The sequence below is a fragment of the Rattus norvegicus genome, chromosome 7 (genome assembly GCF_021556685.1).
Source record: "Rattus norvegicus strain SHRSP/BbbUtx chromosome 7, alternate assembly SHRSP_T2T, whole genome shotgun sequence".
In the NCBI taxonomy this organism is placed as follows: domain Eukaryota; kingdom Metazoa; phylum Chordata; class Mammalia; order Rodentia; family Muridae; genus Rattus; species Rattus norvegicus.
Genome location: NC_141540.1, coordinates 139,286,555 through 139,296,337, shown reverse-complemented (window position 1 = coordinate 139,296,337; position 9,783 = coordinate 139,286,555).

Sequence of the window (9,783 nt, the reverse complement as noted above, 5' to 3'; positions counted from 1 at the left end):
CCCACCTTCCCAAAGATAGATAAGCAGTAATTAACTTCTGGGGACTGGAGACTCTAAACCCAGCAAACTGCAAACCAGCTCTCAGCAAGTGTAGGGGGCTCCGGGGTTGTAACCATTTTGGTGATACTGTTTTCAGTGATGTACCTGTCTTTGAGTCAACCATGCTCCTATGAATAAACCAATAAGCCCAGCAGTCCATTGAACTACTTGGATGGAATCATTTCTTTGGTGTGTCATATGTCAGGTCTCCCTAGGAAACAACATGACTACAGTGTCAATTACTGACCACAAGAGGGAGCTAGAGAGACAGGTACAAATCTTTAATACTGATTTCCAGCCAACCTCTAAGGTTGGGGAAATCACCCAGAACCAGGAAACGTGGGAGGAGTATGAGACAGGTGAAAGTAAGGGGAAGATGGGAAGGAAGCAGAGTGGAAAGCTAAAGAGGAACAGAAGCTAAGAGAAATGATACAGTGGAATGGAGTGGATGTTACTCCTTACTAAGCCCATGGAGACCTAAAACCCTTCTCTGGGCCCTAAGTAATTAACAAGGCAGGGAAGCCCTTTGGTCACATACCTTCTTTTCAAAGGCCTGTTTCATTGTAATGACATGGTGTTTAAAGACACTCAGAATGTCAACAAAGTAGCTGCAACTTCTCAGATGTAGCTTTCTCAGTTGTATCAGCTGTGAATTAGAACCAAAGATGAGAAAAGCACCCATCCCATGTGTTGCTCCTTCCTACTGTGCACAGGCAAGAACTTGTTTTAATCTCCCTGTAGTTTATAGCTTCTGTTCTGCATTAGCAGGTCTGTCTGAGCCATGCAAGAAAAGACCCCCACACAAAATACACAAATCCTACAGTCTTGCAAATTATTTCCTTACTTCCCTCCCACCTGGATTCCCTTTTTTCTTTTAAAATAAGTTAGTTTGTTAGGCCTATTGAGTGGCCTAGCAAGCAGACTGCTTCTTCCAGAAGACCCAGGTTTGATTCCCAGCACCCACGTGGTAGCTCGTACCTGTCTAATTCTGTCCCAGGGCACCCACTTCTTGTCTCCAAGGTCACTAGACATGCACAGGATACACAAGTGTAAGCAAAATGCTCATAACACATAAAATTAAAAAAAAAAAAGTAAACCTTAAAAAAAAAAAGTTAGCTTGAAATCTGGGTGTGGTGGTGCATGCCTTTAATTCCAGCACTCCCGAGGCAGGGGCGAGCAGATCTCTGGCAGCCAAAGGCCAGCCTCATATACATAATGAGTTGCAGGACAGCCAGAGCAGACAAACAAACCAAAGTTCATACTGGTAGATTCTTTTATTTAGACAAAAGGAAGCTGCCTTAGAACCATCTTTATTCCTGGTCACTTTTGCTTCACCAGTCTGGTCTCTCTGCCTCAGTTTCCTCATAGTCTTTGCTTTTCCTTTTCTGGCCTTGACAATGCCACCCCCGCCCCTTTAAGGCTGTCTTTACCCTTCCTTTATAGCTCCTTGTGTAGCAATACATTTTCTTTATTTTCCATGAGTCTGTCAGCCTTCTGCTACTAAGGCCGTTTGCATCTGCAGCAGAGTTCATCCACACCTCAGTTTCTTTGGACTATCTCCCTGGATTCTGAGGCGATGATGGTCAAAATACGGCTGAAGGAGTGTAGTCTGTGATTTAAACAATCCCCATCTGCTCCCATTCTACCTCCCAAGTCAGAGACATAAAGACCTATTAAGTTTATTAGAAAGCTGGAAGCCTAGGCTGGGCATAGTCATCTAGTCCAACCCTCTAGGCTACCTCTCAGAAACGTGGTCCTTCATCTTCAATCCGAATCTCTCCCTGGCTTGCTCTGCTCATGGCAAATCCCTTAGTGACCTGCTCACCATGACTTCTGGACTTTTTGCCTCATGGCCACATCTTCGTCTGTCCATGTGGTCTCTCTAACCTTTTCTCATGCTCCTCCTCCTTCCCTCTCCCTGGGACCCCTGGCTGGAATTGAAATTTCCTATCTCCCCTGCCCAGTCATAGCTCTTTAGTATCCAACCAGAGATAATGGGGGAGCACGCATTCTTTACACAGCAGTGATGTAGGAGATGTTCGTATGACAATGCTGGTGACATTGTAACCACACCTCTGTGTTGTAAGATATTCGATGACCCTGTGAACCTGAGATTGTGTTATTTACTGAAAAAACAAGACAAAACCCAATCTGTTTCTAGTTGTGGTGTGGCTTGGACCTTAGTATACACTTAAATCACTGGCTGAAATACAGACATGACCTTAGTACACACCTTTAAGGGCAAACAATGAAGGTAAAGTTAGGTTGTAGACGGAAGCACCTGTATTTAAAAGGGGTGTCTAGGGGCTGGGGATTTAGCTCAGTGGTAGAGCGCTTGCCTAGGAAGCGCAAGGCCCTGGGTTCGATCCCCAGCTCCGGAAAAAAAAGAACCAAAAAAAAAAAAAAAAAAAAAAAAAAAAAGGGTGTCTAATTGAGTGTCAGACAAAGTGACGAATCAGAGAGATTTGACAAAATGGGATATGCCCAGCTCTCAGGAGAAGAGTTTTATAGAGACAAGTCACAGAGAGAGAGAACAAGCTAGACACAGGTGAAGACAGGACAAGCCAGAGGATGAGAAGGAGCCAGAAGATTAGAGCAGATTGCCAGAGTTAGACTGAGGCCAGGCAGAGCAAAACGTCAGATGTCGAGCTCAGAGAGGAGTTTGAATCAGAACAGCTGAGCTGAGCCAGCCAGCCAGAGCTCAGAACAGGAAAGGGTGAGCTTATTCAACAGTGAGTCTCAGAGGCTGAAATGCCCTAGGCCTGGATAGGATTATGTGGAAGCTAAAAGCTTCTAGGCCTAGGTAGGCCTAGGTTAGCAGACAGAGGCAAAAAGCCGCCCAGACAACAGTTACTACAGGAGAGCCCATAATCCCCATTCATAATCTCCATTCATAATCTCTTATCTTTTTTTCAAGCCAATCCATGACAATTAAGATTAACCACTCCGGGGCTGGAGAGAAGGCTTAGTGGTTAAAAGCATTTAACTGCTTTCCCAGAGGACCCAGGTTCAGTTCCCATATGACTTACAACTGTCTGTAACGCCAGTTCTAGTGAGAGACCAAATCTTTTAAGTTCAGACTCCATTTTAGAGAACCTGACCTAAGTTTGAACTCAGGTAAACTAACAGGCTGGTACCTAGCATTAGTTTCCAAGTTGCCCCCCAACAAAACCCGAGCCTAGCTCTTCCAGTCTGTAGGCTAATCTCCAACAAGACCAGCATCTCCAGGTTATACCTTCAAGACCAGCCTTTCTAGGTTATTACCCCAACAAACCTGCACCCCCAGGTTACAAGCCCACTCCTTACCTAACGACCACCAATGCAGAGAGGAACAGAAATTAAGTTTAGCGTATGACTCCCAGCACCAGCCCACTGTGTTAAAGGCCACAATAGCTCTCCATTTATACACTTGCACACATACTCCCTGCTTGCTGCTTATTAAAAAGCCTTGTCCCGATAGATATTTGGACACCCCCACCCCCCAAACTGTCCTGCGTGACTGTGGTGGTGCGCTGAGGGTGGGGGTGGTGGGCAGGCAAGCTAGCTCGAATAGAATAAAGACCCTGCCGTGAGTTGCATCAAATTGGCTCCTGTCTGTTTTAGGGGATCACTAACACTTCCCCGGCTCTACACTAGGGGGTCCAGTACCCTCTTCTGATCTCTGAGATCACAAGGCACGCACATGGTTCACATGCCTGTTTGAAGGTGAAACACCTACACTCATACAATTTAAAAAATAATAACAATAACAAAATTAATGATTATAAGTCCTTTTGGGTGTGTTGAGGATCCTGTAATTCAGTGGTTATCAACCTTGGGGGTGGGTCGAACCATCCTCTCACAGGGGCCACGTATCAGATATCAGATACCCTGCATTTACATATTTACATATTACTATCAGATATTACATGACATCAGATTCGTAACAGTAGGAAAATTTCAGTTATGAAGTAGCAAACAAAATAATTTTAGGATAGGGATGCCTACCCATAAGGAGCTGTATTAAAGGGTCATAGCATTAGGAAGGTAGAGGACCACGGCTGTAGCTGCTTTAGAGACACGATCTTGCTGTGTAACCTTGCTGGTCTAGGGCTTGTCCTGTGGTCCCAGGCAATCGCTAAACTTATATTTGTCTTCTTGCCTTGGCTGGAGCCCTGGCAGGAACTGCATATCTGTTTCCTCTTGGGGAGAAATCTAGGTTTCCATTCCTCTTTCGCAATGGCTTTTCTGTCTTCAAAATTTCCATCTACATATTTTTAACACTTAGACGATTCCAAGAACCTTAACAGAGCAGCTGGGCTCGGTGCCTTGTGCTTCCTGCCAAGTCTGCCGAAGGAATTCGAGGATGACTTTTTGTCGTGAGGACAGCGACTACACCATCTGTCTCCAGCCTCGTCTCTTCTGACCTGTTCGCATGTCACAGACGTGACTAAGTCCCTCGCGTGTCGTCCTTTTTGCACATGCCTTCCCAGTTTTAAACAGTAGCAACAGCGGAATGGCAGCAGATTGCTGACACCTACTGAGAGCTGCTTGGTCTTTGAGGCTAAGCACCTCCCAATAGTCCCTCAGGAATGCTCTCCCACTGGGGCGGTCAGTCAGCTGATGTTTGCCGCACCCCAAGACAGGGTAGCTTAGTACTAATCTGGCACACAGAAGTCCAGAAGGTTTCTGGGGAGCCTTTGGTGCCTAGTCTTGATGACAACTTGGAAATGCTGATCAGAGAAGGAATTAACAGTAACCCGGGCAAACAAACTCAAGGGTAAGAGGGAAGGCCACTAGGACAAAAGTCGAGATAACGTCCTACCAAAATAACCTTTTTATCTGAGCCGCTACCAGACCCACCCACAATCTGGGTGGGTCTTCCCACAGCAGTCAGATCAACTTCTTCAGGATGCGTCCTCAGGTGAGGCTCCCTCTTCAGGTGGTTCTAATCTGTGACAAGCTGACATTAAAACCCACCATAATATTTTTATTTTATAAGTTCAGAATTAACATCCACGATAACAGGTACCCAAACTCAATATTGGTGGATTTATATAGGGAGAAGAAAGTGATTAGATTAAATTTTGAATAAGAATCAAACTCTGGGGCTGGAGAGATGGCTCAGGCGGTTAAGAGCACTGACTGCTCTTCCAGAGGTCCAGAGTTCAGTTCCCAGCAACCACAATGGTGGCTCACATCCGCCTGTAATGCCCTCTTCTGGTGCGTCTGAAGACAGCTACAGTGTACTTAGATGATAAATAAATCTTAAAAAAAGAAAAGGGAAGGAAAAGTCTTTCATCATTTCTAAGGCCAGGAAGCGTCACTTAAATTTCCATTTGTGGGGGTTGGGGATTTAGCTCAGTGGTAGAGCGCTTGCCCAGCAAGCGCAAGGCCCTGGGTTCGGTCCCCAGCTCCGAAAAAAAGAAAAAAAAATTCCATTTGTGGTAAATAATCACAAAATAAGGGTGTCGGAAGCATGTTCATAACTTCAACGCAAGGGCTGTCTGCGCCCGTAGCTCAGAGCAGAGAACCTACTAACACGCGTGCGCGTGCGTCAAGGGTCTCTCCCCAGTGCTGGGGAAGAAAGCACAGCAAGCCTTCCCACGAGGTACAGAATCTGCCTTCTCAAGACAGTGTGCTGAGAAGCCGAAACGCACAAAATGGGAACCGAGAGACAAGTGCAAAGCTTCAGCTCGTGCTTAGGGAAGGAATGCATTAAGATCTCCCCCCCTCCGGGGCTGGGGATTTAGCTCAGTGGTAGAACACTTACCTAGGAAGCGCAAGGCCCTGGGTTCGGTCCCCAGCTCCGAAAAAAAAGAACAAAAAAAAAAAAAAAAAAAAGATCTCCCCCTCCCCATTTTTAAAATAAAAAATAAAACAGGCTCTGGACAAGTCCCCTCGATGCTGTATTCCGGGCCAGAGAAATGGGGGAAAGTAGCGCCTGGGCCCAAGTTGTCCAGTCCGGGAGCAGAAGACAGCCACAAAATAAATGTGCTACAGTCCTTGAAATATAATGGCTTTGCAGGAACCTGGAAGGGAAGAGAAAGTCCACGGGAGTTGCTCTAGTTACTGAGTCTCTGGGACGGGCAGATAGTGAAGTGTCCTGCCTAGGGAGGAGGTAGAAAAATTAGCCTTCATTCTAACGTATTCTTTAAAGCAAAGTTTACAGGTCCTGGGACCGCAGAACCGGGGATAACACTTGCTAACGAGCCAGGTGACTGCTGGGATTTATCATTGGGCGGATGCTGGCGAAATGTCAGAGCCGGTTAGTAAACAACTCTACAATGCGGATAGTCTGAGAGTGCGCCAGGCGTCCCATTGTAAACAATTCCTCCACGGTTAAAGTTCAGCACAGGGGCTGGAAATAGCTGGCTTCTGTGGGCTGAGCAGTGGAGTGCTCTCCCAAACTGCAGACCTGCCGCTGCTTGCACGGTGGGTGCTGATGCTGCGTGGGGCCGAGGCTGGCTGCTCAGACACACCTCACTTTCTAAATGTGCTTACACTTCGGGTCTTGGCCAACCCTCCCCACAAAGGCTGCCAACCCCAAAGATGGGTGGTCTGTGGTTGCTTGGGAGACAAGCTGATAAAATATAAGCAAAACACAGCCCGACAGCGCCCCCGTGTGGTCTGCGCGGCATTTGGCGAAAGCCTGCATTGCAGAGCCTCTGCCCCACGTTGTCATGTGGGGGGTGGAAGTATGTGAGTGTGGTGTGTGCGTGTGCGTGCGTGTGTGTGTGTAAGTGTGGTGTGTGTGTATGTGTCAGTGCCATTATGTGATGCACCAGGAGCAGTTTGTTTTCATCTTGGATGATTGGCGATGGGCATTCGTAGTATGGTGTTACCCCAGGAATATTTATGTTGCCCTACTATTTGCTGTGGTTTGGTGTCCCAAGGTGGTCACTTTGTACCTTTATACTGATATCTATAAAATCACACATCTCTGTTATCATCTATCTGTCTGTCTGTTCATACATCCATCTGTCCATCCATCCATCTGTCCATCCACCTGTCTGTCTGTCTATCACTTACCTACCAACAATATCCACCTATCCTATCTATCCGTCTATTGGTCTATCATCTTTCATCTACTTATCTACCAATAATATCCTATATCTACCGTCTATTTGTCTATCATCTATCTATCTATCTATCTATCTATCTATCTATCTATCTATCTATCTATCATCTATCTTATTGATCGATCTGTCATCATGCTAGCCTCACTTATTGGAAATCCACGGCTGTGAGTCTGAGACCTGTTCTGGAAACTTCCCTGGAAGTCGGAGATAAGCAACTCCGAGGTGTTTATCTGGTTTGTCTGTACCAAAGTAGGGGACACTTAGTGGTCACCTGTCAACAGAGGCACAAGAGCCTTGAGACCGGTAAACTATATGAGAATACAAGGTATTCTCTTAAGGGACAAGCTCCTTAGAACTGAGTTCCCACGGGAAAGGGACTGCTATGCACCCCATCCTGGTCAGTGTGCTACTGCTCTGAAGAGACCCCATGACCACAGAGACTCTCAAAAAGGAAAACATTTAACTGGGGCTTGCTTACCGCCTCAGAGTTTAATGCATTATTGTCATGGTGGGAGCATTGCGGCATGTAGGCAGACATGGTGCTGGAGAAGTTGAGAGTTGTACACCTAGATCCACAGGCAGCAGGGGGAGAGTGAGACACTGGGCCTGGTTGGCCCCTTGAACCTCAAAGCCCACACCCGGTGACACACTTCCTCCAAGACTACCTCAAAATCCTTTCAAATAGTGACCAAGTATTCAAATCTATGAGGACTACTCTCATTCAAAGCACCATAAACCCCCACAGGGAGGCGTAAGCCACTGGTAAAGAGGGTTGGAGCACTTGCCCACTGATGTGATGTGGACAGAAACAGTGACGGAGTTGGGCAACTCACTCAGTGGGCTACGTTTAGGGCTTTGTGACTGGTAGTCATCGGTGAGCCATCAGTGAACCGTCCGTGTCTGTACAAAATCGGAAGATAGGCTGTCCTTGTTTGCTTTCTGTTGCTATGATAAACCCCAGGACCAGAAGCAACTGTGGGGAGGAAAGGGGTTTACTTGACCTCTGCTCTCTGGCCTGCTCCCTATGGCTTGCCCAGCCTGTTTTCTTATATAGCCTAGTAAGGCTTGCCCAGGGGCGTCGCTGTGCACAGAAGGCAAACTAAGGCTGCCCACCTTCCAATCCTATACACACATGGAATGGGAGGCTTGATTTACCTATGTGTGCATATACACATACGACATATACATATATGTCATATACACAGCTAAAAGAGAGAGAGAGAGAAAAAAAAACTGCAAAGAACCCTGGGCTGAGAAGTTCTGGGGGTGGGAAAGATTCAGTTTATAGTTTCTTTGCTGGCTTGTGACTCCCCCCGACAGCCAAACGTAGTGGCTTACAGCATCTGGCATTCTCTGGCTCTTGGGTCTGGCAGGATGTGGTCCAGGGATCTGCCACTACAGAAGGATCTGGGCTGAGATCAGGCCTGTGTCTCAGGTTTAATACTGGAGTTTGGGGTTGTGTATGGGGCTGCACCTCTCTTCCTGTGGCACGTTCTCTTCTGTAACCAAAGGTGAACAAGAACTCAGACAAGGCCATGTAAACACATTCCTAGTTCCTCTTGGTATCACATCTACTGATATTCTGCTGCCCAAACAAGTCAGATGGCCAAAAAAATAAACTCTGTCCACTGCAGTGAGGAAGATCACATGAGAGAGGAAGGAGGTAGAGAATTAGGAAGGGCCTGGGACTATTAATCCTCTTGCCCCAGACTCCTGAGTGTTAGGACTGTGGGTGTGTACAACCACACCCAGCAAGATCATCTTCTTCTTCTTCTTCTTCTTCTTCTTCTTCTTCTTCTTCTTCTTCTTCTTCTTCTTCTTCTTCTTCTTCTTCTTCTTCTTCTTCTTCTTCTCTTCCTCTTCCTCTTCCTCTTCCTCCTCCTCCTCCTCCTCTTCCTCCTCTTCCTCTTCCTCCTCCTCCCTCTTCCTCCTCCTCCTCTTCCTCTTCCTCCTCTTTCTCCTCCTCTTCCTCTTCTTCTTCCTCCTCCTCCTCCTCCCCCCCTTCCTTAAGACAGGGTTTCTTTTCTTCTTTCAAGACAGGGTTTCTCTATGTAGTTTTGGCTGTCCTGGGACTTTCTCTGTAGACCAGGTTGTCCTTAGAGAACTCATAGAGATCAACTTGCCTCTGCCTCCTGAGTGCTGGAATTAAGGGCGTGCACCATCATGGCCTGGCCTTAAGGTTGACTTCTTAAAATGCTTTGTAAAATGTTAGAAGGATGTTTCAAGGGATTAAATGGAAGTATCTTTTCTTTTCTTTCTTTTTTAAAAAACATTTATTTTATCGGGTTGGGGATTTAGCTCAGTGGTAGAGCACTTGCCTAGCAAGCGCAAGGCCCTTGGTTCGGTCCCCAGCTCCTAAAAAAAGAAAAAAAATATTTATTTTATTTATATGAATACACTGTAGCTATCTTCAGACACACCAGAAGAGGGGATCAGATCCCATTACAGATGGTTGTGAGCCACCATGTGGTTGCTGGGAATTGAACTCAGGACCTCTGGAAGAGCAGTCGGGTGCTCTTAACCGCTGAGCCATCTCTCCAGCCCCCATGTTTTGTGTTTTAAATTGATTGTTTCATCAGTCTATAGAAAATGGTGGCAAGTCCAAGAAGAGAGCTGGAGAGAGGAGGGGGGAATCTTTGGACAGTCACCAGGCTTTTACTCCCTAGTGTGAACTTAAAAGATT